Below are 11,285 nucleotides of genomic sequence, written 5' to 3'. Positions count from 1 at the left end.
GTTCAAAATTAAAAGAATGATCACATCCCCATCCGACCGATCACCGAGTGGCGGGTGTACACGGATTATAGAAAGCTAAACTCATGGACCAAAAAGACCATTTTCCAATGCCTTTCATGGATCAAATGTTGAACATGCTAGATAGGCGAGGATGGTTTTATTTATTAGATGTTTATTCAGGGTAAAATCAAATTTGTATCACCCCTGAGGACTAAGACAACAAGACAACTACTTGTCTATATGCAACATTCGCGATCAAGCAAATGCACCAAAAACCTCTCAACGTTGCATATTTTAATTCATTGCGGATATGGTCGATGATTCAATGGAGTTCTTTATGGATGAATTCTCGGTGATACGGAACTTATTGTATAATACCTCAAACTTTTTTTAAGTCAAATCTAGTCTCCAGAAAAGTTTATGATGACTTCCTAAATGATTAATGTTTAAATTAGATAGAACCCAACTTCTGGTCAAGTAAATCCGACTTCTGGTCAAGTGCATCGGTCAAGACCAAATGACCGTTGAGCCAAAAATAGACCATCACCAAAACCATCACAGACGAGGTAAAAAGTTTAGGTTCTGGCCAAGTTCGATGGTCTGGAATGATGGACCGTTGAGCCAGCAATGGACTGTCACCCAAACCGTCACCACTTTCGATCAGCAATTTTAAGCCATTTTTAAAAGGGTATTTGGCTCTTTTTCCACCTATTTTAACCCCTAATTATACCAGACCAGAGCTCATAACTTTTTTACTCATCAACCCAGGTATTTCAAGTGTTGATTTATGTTTTCTTTCATCCATGAAGCTCAATAAACCCTATTTGAAATATAAATTTTGGATTCCATGGTATTAATTTATATCCATGTTTATGTTGTTGTTTGATTTCCAAGTTGAAGTCTTTAATGACTATCATGAAAATATGTTAGTATGTGGTTGAAATTCTTACATTTGTAAGTGTAAAATATTGCCATGAAGTATTATTTCAATATTCATGCCTAAGCCTAAAGATTGCATGCAAGGTGTTTGATAAAATGCCTAAGAGAATACGAATTTTGCTATATGACTCATTTGTGACCAAAATTGATGAATGCATGTTTCTTCCTTATGTTTGATATGACTCCTACGTTATTGTTATGCTTTGTAATCGATTGATGTAATGCTCTTGAGATTAGGCTTATGAAATTATGATATGATTACAAGCATTCCTATTCATGTGTAAACTTATAGAATGAGAATAGTTCATGAAAACCCTTAATGATTGTAATATGAATTGTTAACTATGTTCATGTGTCAAAAAGTATCATGTCCTGTCAGTTTTATGCTATCGAGTCCTGGGGGAACTTGTACCCGACAATTTAGCTGCGTACCTAGAGCCAGTATCAGTTTTCAAGATACTCTCAGTCAAGCTATGTTAAGTAGAATTCAGTTAGTCTTATGACTTAGAAAAACTCAGTAATCTCAGTAACCTTAGCCAGTTATTAGATCTCAGTAATATTCTATCAGTCAATGAAATTTAGTGAACTCAGTCTAGTTAGCTTAGTATGGTTAATTTTATTTCTAATCATATGGGAGTAGGATTCAGCAGCGAGTGAGCCCAAGGATTGGAACTCACCTGCAAGTAGAGGGTGTGATTCTTAGAAGCAATCCTTGCGCTCCAGAACTATGTAGATAGCGTAGGTTGAGACTTTAAACCTTCTAGAAGAGGGTAGATGAGTTGTCTTAACCTATTATATGAGGGTTTTACCGTTCACCTTAGAGTACCTATTAGATGAGGGATTACTTAGAGCTTGTCCTTACCAGTTGGGCGGTATTGACACCCTTCCAATTGGGGTTACAGATTGGACCCCAACTCAATTATATTGTATCATTTGGGAATGTCGGTTAGATAACTACTTCCCATAGTTACAGTCTCAGTCTCAGTCTCAGTAGTAAAACTCAGATAGTTCTACAAAATTCAAGACTGTCAGATACAGTCACCCAGGTTAGTACAAAACTTGGCTAGTTCCATTAGAAATAGGAATGTCAGACATATTCATTTAGATAATAGTATATCAGTTATATGAAAATGTATGTTATTAGTATTCAGATTTTGTGATGTCATAATCTCAGTTACAGTTCACGTATTCATGCATGTATTCTTGCGTTTATGTTACTTAGTCTGTTAGTATTGTTCATATATATGAACCCTTGCATTCATCCTACTTTACTTGTATACCATTACATTCAATCGTACTAACACATTTGCTCTATGGTGTTTTATACCATAGGTTCAGAAGCACGAGCTCCAGAGCATCAGTATCATTCCAATTTCAGCAATCAGAGTAGCAATGAGTCCTCATCATTTGAGGATGTTACTATTTGATTATTTTATTCTTTCAGTATTTAGTTAATTTCAATAGTTGGGGTTAGTTGGGGACTTATACCATCAACTACTTATTCAGTCAGTTTTAGAGGCTTTCAGACTATAGCATGTTCAGACAGTTATTTTAGTTTTGTTTTTGTATTGATATACCATATTTCTAGATGTTATGTTTTATCAGATATTTGAACCTTATGGTCTTTAAGCCTTTTTCCATATTTATAGAGTATATTATGCAGTGCCCAGTTACAGATATCAGACATGGGTTAGCTTGTGGTCCTTCGGGGTCATAAGCACCATGTAGCATTATGGGTACCAAGTTTGGGGTGTTACACATTTGAATCATGTCTTAGATAACTAAGAAAGGTTCTTGAAAGATGCATAGAAAGCAAACTTTTCCTAAATTGGAAGACATGTCATTTCATGGTTAAGGAGGGCATTGACTTGGGCCACAAGATATCGAGGAAAGGCATTCAAGTCAATAAAGAAATGGTAGAGGTAATTGCAAAGCAACCACCCCCATATTTGTAAAGGGTGTTAGGAGTTTTCTTGTACATTCCGAGTTTTATCGATATTCTTTAAGGATTTCTCCAAGATAGATCATCCAATGTGCAAACTCCTTAAGAAGGAGACTAAATGCATATTTGATGAGGAATGCTTAAAATCCTTTGATCATCTAAAGGAATGACATATTTTGGCCCCTATCATTGTGGCCTTAGATTGGTTATCCCATTTTGAGATAATGTGTGATGCAACTCTGATTGCATTGGGTGTGGTGTTAGGTTATTGTAGGGAAAAACTCTTTTATCTTATCTATTATGCAAGCAACAACGTGAATAATGCTAAACGCAACTACACTGTTATCGAACAAGAGTTGTTGGCGGTTGTATATGCTATTGAAAAATTTCTTGCCTACTTTTTAGGAATAAAAGTTGTTGTGCACATGGATCATGCGGCCCTTTAGTACCTCATGAAAAGAAGTAATCAAAGTCACACCTAATTAGATGGACTTTTCATAAAAAAAATGGCTCTTGTTTCATACAAAGAGATATTTTTGGAATCAGATGTTCCTATTTGAAGAATGTGTAGATGTTGTTATTAGACAGTAGTTATGGAGGTTGGGATGAATGATATCCATGATGCTTTCCACTCTTCACCTTATGGTGATCACCATGGTGGAATCCGCACTGCTACCAAAATTCATCAATGTCGGTATTATTGGACATCCATGCATAAGGATTCCATTGTGTGGGTAAAATCATTTCACTAATGTCAATTTTATAGTGGTATTTGAAAAATATATGACATACCCATCTAGCCAATCCTCGAAGTGGAATTCTTTGATGTGTGTGAAATTGACTTTATGGGTTTGTTTGTGAAGCTCAGTTTGAAAAAGTTACATGTTGGCAGTGGTTGACTTTGTTTTTAAATGGGCGAAAGTAGTGGTACTCCCAAATAATAAGAGCAAAAGTGTTACCTTATTTTATAAGAAAGCATTTCTTCACGAGGTTCGAAATGTCATGTGCCATCATTAGTGATGAAGGCTCAGATTTTTATAATATGGCATTAGGGGCCTTTCATGACAAGTATGGAGTTTAACACAAAGTAGCTACTCCATATCAACCCAAACAAGTGGACAAGTTGAATTCTCTAGCCGATAAATCAAAGAAATACTTTAGAATACAGGTGAATATAGGCCAAACCAATTGGGCAAGGCAGCTCGATGAGGCACTTTGGGCTTATAGAATGGCCTACAAAACTCCAATTAGCATGTCTCCCAACTAATTGCTATTTAGAAAGGCTTGTCATTTCCCCTTAGAGAATGAGAATAAATCATGGTGGGCATTAAAGACGTTGAACATTAATTGGAGATAAGCCTTTAAGGTGAGGGCTACAAAACTACACGAGTTGGAAGATTTCTGACTCAAGGCTTATGAGAACTCCACATTATATAAGTACAAAATAAAGAAATGGCATTATGATTAGATATTAAAATGGGAATACCATGTCGGAGAGAATGTACTCCTTTATAATTCTCACTTGAAACTATTTTTGGTGAAGCTTCATTCTAAATTTTCTAGGCCATTTGTGATTTCTAATATTTACCCTAGTGGTGCCAAGGAAGATCATGAAAGAAAGAAAATTGTAGTGAATGGTCAAAGGGTGAAACAATATAAAATTAAGGACCCATGGTATCCAAGGTGGAGTTTGTTCATTTAAAGGATGCTATGTGGTGTAAGAGAAAAGTCGTACTGTGATATTAAATTAAGCGCTTGATGGGAGGCAACCAATCCTTGTGTAATTTCTCATTTGTTTCAATATTTTGTAGGTGTTTTTAAAATCAAGTTCAATGTCAAAATAAATAGGGGAAAATGGAGCTGTAAAATAGTCGTTATGCAGTAAATCAAAATAGAGCAAAAACAAGGGTTTTCTGCCACTATTACCATAATTATTATAAGTGGAACATGATTGTAGGACCTTGATTTTAGATCTATCAGTTCGATTGAGACATCCTAGTGATGTTCTGACTACGTCTTAAGGGATCCCCTTTTAACCTTTATACTTCTTATCTTAGCTTCAATGATGACACTTCAGGTCCCTAAGTTAGGGGTATGCGAGGCTACCTTTAATTTCTTAATTATGGATGAACTTTTCCACATGGTAGATTGAGTGACATAATTGTAAAGGGAAAACATCCTAATTGGTTTTAAGGCGTGGATGTAGGGGAAATCTTAGTACCTGTGGCATCAAAGTAAAAATTACAGGGAAAGTCTGAGTACCTATTACATTTTAGATCTAGGATAACATTCATACCTATGGTGAAACTTAGTAGTCATATGGTAGGTTTTCCCGGACAAAAACGATAATGTTAGACAAAGGCTTGGCTTGGTGCAATAATTACTGAATTGTGTGTGGTACAATTGAAAAGTAAACACCCCCTCCGTCCAAAATATTTCAAAAATCAAGGGCATGGACATGAGTAACCTTAGAAAAAAACCTTTTCTCTTTTTGTGACTCTGAAATTTTGACTTGTGAAAATATATAGATACACCATTTTTGTCTCTAGAGGGAGAAACAATTGAGAACCCTTGGTGAATTTGCATGTAATATGTAGTTAGCTTATTTGTCCAAATCACATGAATACTTGTACTATGTAGAACTTACCCCATTAGTCTCTCAAAGCTATTTTTTGATTGTATTTTGTTGGTATAATGATCCTAGGCCATCTTTGTGATTTTGGAAGTCCACTTTAGCCTAAAAGAACAACCCTTGCATTTATGTAAAACCTAGTCACCCACTTTGAACCTTTATACATTTCTTTGGAAAACACATTGCAAGATATAAGCCTTTCAATTCTTATAACACTTTTGAACCCTATTCTCCTTGAACTTAAGAATGCAAATTAAGGCTAAAAGCCAAAGTTAGGGGTGGTGAGAAATTATAGAGGTAACTTTCGGCCTCAAAGTTATAAGTGCCAAAGAGCTCAAGCAATGAAAACAAATCAATTGGAAAAATAAAGAACCCAACTAAGGAAAGAAAGACATGAAATATGCAATAAAAAGAAATAAAAAGAAAATTGGTGATCTAAGAAAATAAAAGTAGGCACATTGGTGAAAGATAAAAAGGGGCCCATGAGCAAATGTTTGAAAGTTCATGATGTAGAAGTTCAAGGAGGGTATAACCATGTGGTCCTTAACTAATATCCTACCCTACCCCAAAACCTATGTTACAAGATAAAAAATTCTTTCATGATTTCTAACAAAATATGGTCTTTGTAGTGGCGATTGAAAATAGGCGACAAGCTATGGCATGGTACTTGTTAGCATTGAGAGTTCTTGAGAGGGAGAGTGTTTCGCAATAAAATTCCTTATTGCATGTTTGATAACTTGGTGTGTGGATTTTTTTTACTTTTGAGGAGGCATGTGAAAAAATAGAGGTGAATGATCATGTCATCTTTTAAAAAATAATGAAAAAGGAGTATATTGTTGTTGAGGTCAAAATGTAACAAACTTCTACAGTAGTGGTGATTGTTAGATAGTTGCCCTTTAAAGTCTTTTACATTGTTCAATATTGCATCTTATGTCGAGGGGTATCATTAAAATAGTTTTACCCATTTGTAAAGAGCTTTTTATGGTGGTAATCAAGTTGAAATCATTGTGATCATTAGGTAATAGAATTTTAGCATGTATGTGCATTGTCTCTTGTTAGGAAATAGAGGACAAACAAAGATTTAAGATAGAGGTATTGATGAATGGTGAATTTACCACTCATTTACACTAAATGTTCATGTATATTACCATGATTTGAGAGTGTAAGTGAGACAAATATGTAATTCAATGAACTAATTTCCATATTTTGCAGACATACATTTCATGATATGGAATGATGTGGACTTGAGCTGAAATGGATAAAAAAAGGATATGTGTGCAGCTAAAAAAGCTAGAGTAGAATCAAGCTTCAATTACCATGATTGCGGTGATCTAGTTGAGATCACTATTATTTAATTTTGGTCAAGTGATCATGATCACAATTCCTAGTCAGTGATTGCATTCACCGCGAATGTGGCTCTAACATTGTGATTAAGGAATAACGAGTTAGTCAACTGAATGTTATTATGGTGTTCAGGCAACGATCACAGTCATATTGATTGTGCAACTAGCAGTGTTATCACGGCCTAGCGGATTTAATAAGAAAAATGCAATTCATTCAAATGGCATTACTAATTCTAATTCCCATATAAGACAAATTCTTTTTACTTTAACATTATGGAAAAGAGGCGAATTTGAAATATTAGAAACTCGTGGAACCCTAGATTTTAGGAAAATATTTCCTTTTTTTGTAATTTGAATTTGAAGTTGAAGTTTGTAAAATTGAAGTTTTAAGTGAATAATTTTTTTATTTTTTATTATTATGGATTCCATGAATGAATTTCTTTGAATATTTCTGCTCATTTATTTCAGAAGTTGCTAATTTCTCTGGTCTTTGTAATGTGTAGAACTAAGGTACAATTATATTTGGGTGATGATGTATTTGTATGACTTCTACTAGTTCATTATGGACTCCACCATTGCTTGGCTTTAATAGTTGAAATTTATGGGTAAAAACCTCAAATCTCCAAATTGGTTTGTAGGTTAAAAACCCTCATTATTCTTAAAAGAGGGATGTGGGTGAACTTTGGGGAAACCATAATTTACTTAAAAACGGGTTATAAAGGGGACAAAGAAATGGTGAGTAGTTGAGAATATGGCTTACTTCCCTTTGCTATCATAGAAATAAGGGTAGATGGAGAGTGAGTCATGTCATGGGCATTATCCTATAAATATAGTTCCTGAATTAAGGTTTTGGGTGGATATTATTGATACACTCTTAAGGTGCTCGAAAGAGCCAAGGAGTAACATCTTTGATGTTTTGTTGACAAACTAACTTCAAAGATTTCGACCAAGGATACCATGTACACAACACTTAGAAGTCATATTAAGCCATCATGCTCCCATACACACCTTGTCCATTGGAAGACATAATCCCAAGATTCCTCCTAATTTCGTTCTAAAATAGAAGTGTTATTGTGGTGTGTTATTTTACTCGAGATTGATAAAATCAAACCCCACCCCTATTTTACTATTGTGTGGTACATTTTATACATTGAAGGTATCTTGTTAGTAATCTTAATATTCACAAGACTCCAAATCTAAATTCTCGCTCCTCAATGAATGTTGGGCTATTGACAATGACAATCCTTTATGAATTTATATGGTATAGGTGAGTGTTATCAATAGTCTTGGGAAATATCGGTATTTGTTTTAGCATTGCTATTGCTATTAGTGATGGTATTGGTAAAGGAATGTTAATTAGTTATGGCATTAAGTTTTGATTATAGACTTATTGTCATGTCTTTAATTTAATATTATCTTATCATATTACATGCTTGTAATTCATGCAACATGGAGTGTAAAAAGTTTAATTGTTTAGGTATTAGGGGTGGTTTTCGATCCTAATTAGACTTCATATACCTGATAGGTCTAGTCCCTGGGTTATGTCTTGTCAGATTTAGATCAGAGCATAGGTTCATGGTCAATTAGGTATCCACAAAGGCATGTCGAGTAGAGTCTTTTTAAGGGAATGTAGCACGCCACAATCATATGGGATAGGCTATGAGGCATTTAGGAATATTTATCTTTCTTATGTTCTATTTTTAGGCTATGGAGTGTAAGGTCTTAGATCTCTCTAATTCCTGTTTGTTCTTCTTTTAGTTCATGCCTCTTAAAAGATCTGATACCCATAGGAACCCTGTCTTCTTAACTAAGGACAATAGATATTGAGCCTATACCATCCCAAGGGTTCAGATTAGGTCTAGGGCCACTATATCTGATAGTCCTAATGGATTTCTATCGGCTCCTCATATCCTCCTTAGATTCTTCAAGTTGACGTGCCTAATATTGAGTTTTGCAGTTGAACTATTTACTTACTTAGTTGGTCGCCTCTCAGACAGAGCGTGTGGATTCTGTTACTTATTCATTCTGGTCCACTAGAGTTGGCCAATTTATGAGGTTGAATCCTCTTATCTTTACAGATATAAAAGTTAAGAAAGATCCTCAATTCTTCATACATAAAATAAAAAAGATTTTTGGGGTGATGCATGTTATTGAGGTGGAAGGTATAGAGATTGGAGCCTACCAGCTGATGGAGATAACTCAATAGTAGTATGAAAAGTGGGATGAACTCAAAGGTGTTGAAGTTGAGTCTGTCTTATGGGAGGACATTTCTAGAGCTTTTCTTAACCGCTTCTATGCTCAAGAGCTGAGGGAGGCGAAGGTGGACGAGTTTTTTTACCTGAAGTAAGGCAAGATACCAGATAATAGTTGTTAACCCACTTAGATGGTTTTTGGTGTTGTTTTGTACCCGAAGCACAATGGTGATATATTAGTGTTGTTATTCTTGTAATAATGTAGAGATTATGTTTTTGATAGCATGGCTTGTTGAAGAAGTTTCAAGTAAGGGAAAGAAACATTGTTGATTTATGAGCTAAATTTGGATTCGAGTTAGGTTAGGCTTACTTGTATTTAGATTGAGATTTATTATAGGATGAATTTTATATCTTGTTAAGATTGGGTGGGGTCTTAGATGATGAATTGGTATAGGGTAATCTTTGGGTTTAATGGAATAACTTAGGACTTGAACACACTAAGTGTGATAATTAACCCATAGTCTAGAACATTAGTTAGTCGGACTTGTTATCTTATGAATAGCATGAGAATTTTCTAGTTGCTTTAGTTAGACAAAAGTGACTTCTACACTCATCCTAAGAGCGGGTTGACCTATATATGCCTAGTTATAGAATTGGCCATAGAGGTTTGGATGACCTAAAAGGAATACATATTGAAGGATTGTCCTATAAAACTAGTATTGATTAATAAACCCTTGAGACATGATTTAGGCAACTTTGTCTAATTCTGGATTGAATTTAGACGTGAAGAAGATAATTCGAGATTTTAGAAGCAAAAATTGATCCTTCTTAAGCTTGAATTATGTAACTTCATTAGAGACTTAGATATGTGTTAAATCCCTAGAATATGCTCTTGGTAAGGTGATGGATAAAAAATGGTAAATTGTTCATTCATGATGTTTATCTTGGGAATAGTGTGCAAACTTGCTTGATTATCTTATAGTCACTATTTGGATAATCACTGATAGTATTGAAAGTTTAATCCATGACTATGCTTGACTAGTTGATTAGGTGAGACTTGAATTATGTTATTACTCATTTTATGGTCAAGCCTAGTGACTAATCTTATATTTGTGGTCAGGAACAACTTTGTACTAGAATAGTCCAGCATGTCTATTAAAAATGACTCTAGAAGTATGACTTATAGTCTACCATGCTATTAATGATATTAAAACTGGGAATATATTCAGTGTTCACATCAGATGGATATTCTTGTTCATGCACTTAATAGTATAGTGTATTCGTAGTGAATGGTGAAATACTAAGATTTGTCTTTCATTGATTCTCCTACACTATGGTTTATGGGGGTTGTACTTATCAATGATTTGGCAACATATCCATTATATATTGATGTTATGATGAATAATTGATGTTATGGTGAATGATGATGATATTATGATGGCCAGCATGTCTAAAAATGGTATTGATATTATGACGATGCCCGGCAAGTCTGGAGGATATATTGATAATATGATAATGCCTAGTAAGTTTGGAGGACATAATAATGATATTATGATGCCTGGCAAGTCCAGAGGATGTATTTAAGATATGATATTGACTAGTAAGTCTAGAGGATATATCAATGCTATTATGATACCCGATATATCTTGAAAATATATTGATGTTGTGATGATGCCCAACAAGGCTGGAGGATCGATTGCTTCTATAATGATGCCCGACAAGTCAAGAAGAGGTATTGTTGTTATATTGATGCCCGATAAATGTGGAGGATATATTTAAATTATGGTATTGCTATGTATGGTAACCATGTATAAATATATATATGTGTCGTTATGCACTTGTATGATTATGACCGTATATGCATTAATTATATGGTTTAGTCCTTGGAAAGTTGTCTATATTATCTACCATTAATCATTTGTTAAGTGGCTTGGTTCTTGGTAAATCTAATTAGTGAATACAAGTAAAATATGCCAAATATTAAGTTAAGACTAATTAGTGGGTACAATTATATGTAGAATTAAAAATTCACCGGGTGGATATATTGGTTTAAAAAGGTGGATAAATTATGGAATTTCTCCTAGTAAAATGAAGTATGCGATACCAAGTTGTCTATACAATGTGGTAAGATTTCTTGATGACTTGAAGCATAGAATTAAACACCCAGGGTTTGGGACCCTTTGAAAAGTTTCCATATTTCTGGGTTCTAGATAACATAAGACTGGTGGGTACCCATC

The sequence above is a fragment of the Capsicum annuum genome, unplaced genomic scaffold (assembly GCF_002878395.1).
Source record: "Capsicum annuum cultivar UCD-10X-F1 unplaced genomic scaffold, UCD10Xv1.1 ctg2800, whole genome shotgun sequence".
Classification (NCBI taxonomy): domain Eukaryota; kingdom Viridiplantae; phylum Streptophyta; class Magnoliopsida; order Solanales; family Solanaceae; genus Capsicum; species Capsicum annuum.
The sequence above is the reverse complement of the archived record's forward strand: the minus strand, read 5'-3'. Positions refer to the sequence as shown.